Source organism: Penaeus monodon, unplaced genomic scaffold, assembly GCF_015228065.2.
Source record: "Penaeus monodon isolate SGIC_2016 unplaced genomic scaffold, NSTDA_Pmon_1 PmonScaffold_715, whole genome shotgun sequence".
NCBI lineage: Eukaryota > Metazoa > Arthropoda > Malacostraca > Decapoda > Penaeidae > Penaeus > Penaeus monodon.
The window spans coordinates 1,678-5,000 of record NW_023662272.1 but is presented as its reverse complement, the minus strand read 5'-3'; the positions used below and the strand labels follow the sequence as shown (position 1 = coordinate 5,000).

The following is a 3,323-nucleotide window of genomic DNA, read 5'->3' as shown; positions in this document are numbered from 1 at the left end:
CGACAATGCACCCGCTCATGGCGCTCGGTAGTTAAAAGTTGTGCTACCTGAATTTCAATGGGAAATCGTCTAACATCCACCTTACAGCCCCAATTTAGCCCGATTTCTTTCTGTTTCCAAACTTTAAAAAAATATTTGGAAGGTACCAATTTTCCATCGGTTGAAGATGGAAATGAGCTGCTATATCAAAAATAACAATAATTAGATTGACCTTAAATGATTAAGGCCATCTAAGCTTAAATGGCCTTAAAGGCTGGTATCAACGTCTGCAGAAGTGTATTGACCTGAACCGAGCATATGTTGAAAAATAAGCATCATAACTGAAACCATTTTTTCATGCTGTTCTTTTTCACAAACTTTTTGAAGCCCCCTCGTATATATAAACATATGAAAAGCCACAAAAAGAAAATTAAAATAAATTGAGACATTCAAATTTCTTCTCATATAGACAAATAACCATATATATGTATATATGTATATATTATATATATATATATATATATATATATATATATATATATATATATATATTTATGTATGTGTATGTATATGTATATATATACATATATATACATATGGCTTCACTTTATTTTTCTATTAGCTTTAGTCTGTCAATTGGTGGGGCTGCAAAGAAGTAAAAAATCCCTGAATCAGGCATAAACTTTCTGGGTACCAAGGAATGAGCTCAAAACCTGGACAAAAACAACTCTTCTTTCTGAAGCAGAACACCATCTTGTGAATTATGTTAACAGGTTAGTTAAGTGGGCACATCCAGTTACAAAAGCATATGTACTTAATGCTGTAAAGGCCATCCCACAGGATGGAGAAAGTCAATGAAGTGCAAGAGTTTCCCATACATTTACTGGAATAGAACCAAAACAATAATAGTCCTCTTTCTGAAAAAGATATCTGGAGCTAAAATTCCACACACTAGAATCATTAACATGAAAAAGAGGAGCACTCTCTTCATTACAAGACCAACATAACATGGGTTGCATTTGTGTAGATGGTTTTATCCCACCACCTATGGCCAAGATATTTCCCTTTGGCTACAGCTGTAGGAAAGCACGAGAAAGGATATATTACATACTATACTCTTAATGAATACCTCAGCAAAGATTTCAATGACTGGCTCCTTCCATCCACAATACAACACATACATACATACATATATATATATAATATATATTGCTACGCCAGTGGGTCTTTGTCTCTGTGCAAAACATGTGTTAACATGAAAAGGATGACCTGGGCATGTGTGAACATGAAGGGACCTGGGCAAACATGGACGCAGCTGGCTGTGAGCGGAGGAGCGGAGGAACATGCCAGAGACCGAGTTGGGTGCTGCTCCTGTGAAGACCTTGTGTGTGCCTTTGTGACCTGATAAACTTTGTGTTGCCCTGTTATAAGCTGTATCGTGCAGTGTGACATGCTGGTTTTCCCCTGTATGTGCCTATAGAAAAGTGTACGGGTAAATAACTTGTGTAAATAAAGGAAAGACTGTCATTTTGTGTTTATTTCGTGCCCTGCCTCGCCAAGTGGCGTTTCCCCTCGTGGTGTTCTGGGACGCTGTGGTGCTCGGTGCCTCTTGGAGCTGTTCAGTGTTCACGACCCTGTGGATAGCACGCCGTCTGCCTAGCCTGCCTTGTGTTGGTGGCAGAGAGACGAGGCGGTCGGCGTAACACTATTATACGTGAGGGAGAGAAGCAACAAAAGCCCGGGAAGAGGAACTATAGAGATATACAGTAAGGATCAACTTATCACAGGAATGGTGTTTTGGGATTCAAATCCTGTTTGCAATTGTAACTTTAATAATACTTTGGAAAATTTGTTTGTCTTTTCATCACCGTTTCCCTGATATATAACAAAGCTTTAGTCAGTATTACAAATCCTGAGTTTTCTAACCTAGATCTAGGATTTTTCACCGTGACCTGAGTTTTGCGTTTGTTAATAGAAGTTTTTAAATCTCAATTAATCTAGTATGTATCTAGTATTTTCCTTACTAAGTAGTATGTTGATCAGCAAAACGTAACACCTGTACCAGACACGTCTATTAGCACGATGTATTAACTGATACTTTTCGTTCAATGCGTCAAACGAATCCTAACCGTTTTTTACTAGAGCCCTTTCGCATAGCCATCTTAGCTTGCCCACACTCGAGGGAGTTCTGAGAATGAGGGTAATCATTATCATCAACAATGATTTCTACATTTTGTTTGTATTTTGATCAGTAATATTATTACCAATATCATTGATATGATGTAATTATGATTCACATTTACATTTAAGTAGCATCCTTTTTACCATTATCATGACAATAATGACTATGTTAATAGCAGTAACTAATAACAATAAAATCATAACGATACAAAAAAACTACAAATGATGATAATAATAACAACAATAGCGGGAAAATGTGTTTTGAAATCACTCAAGGTTAAGATTCAATAATAGTCATTTCTGCTTGTGGTTAGCTATATCATCTAGCTCTGTGCAAGAGATGCAGTAGAATGAATACACATTGAAAACCATATCAAATATTATATTACTAAATTTCTTCATACTGCTTGTAAACCTTGTATTCTTTACAGAGTTGCACAGCTCGATAATTAGTCAAAGTTTGTGGCAGATGCAAGAAAGTGGTAACAATAGACTTAGAATTGCCAATACTCCCGATTGTGATTTATGCTTACATTACGAAGCAGATCTCATCGTTATCACTGGAATGTCATGGTCATGAAGTTTGAAGCAAAAGTAAATCACGCATTATATTAGAATGTATAAAAATGACGAGCACTGACACAAAACTGGCTAACGTTTGTCAAACCTTCGCCAACGATCATACCACGTTGAAAGCACCGCTTCTCGTCCGATCAGCGAAGTTAAGCAACGTTGGGTCTGGTCAGTACTTGGATGGGTGACCGCCTGGGAACACCAGATGCTGTTGGCATTTTATTACATATAATAATTATGTTTTGCATATTTATTCAATTTATAACAGCCTTCTTATATTTGTATAAAGTAATCAACTGAAATTAGCTTCGGTCAATGGGAAATAGAGTACAAGTTATCGCCGTCGGAAAGAAGGCAGAAAACGAATAGGATGAATTAAAGTAAATTCAATTCTGCATTTTAAACATTTTAAATTTCAATTCTAAACAGATTTTACTATTTTTAGGAATATACTTGGACCTGTAATAATACTGATTGTCTTAGTAAGAATAATCTTAGCAGTGGTATCTACAAAAGAACAACAGGTATAAAAGGAATGCAAATAATGATAATAAAAGAAGAAAAAATCACGATAAAGTTTTACCAATATA

General features: G+C 36.0%; 1 non-coding gene across 1 annotated transcript; it reads left to right on the top strand.

Annotated features, from left to right (window-relative positions):
• Nucleotides 1-2,831: 2,831 nt before the first annotated feature.
• On the top strand, nt 2,832-2,950 carry LOC119571610. Its single transcript, XR_005228622.1, has one exon. It is a non-coding gene; the product is annotated as a 5S ribosomal RNA (ribosomal RNA).
• The last annotated feature ends 373 nt before the right edge of the window (nt 2,951-3,323 follow it).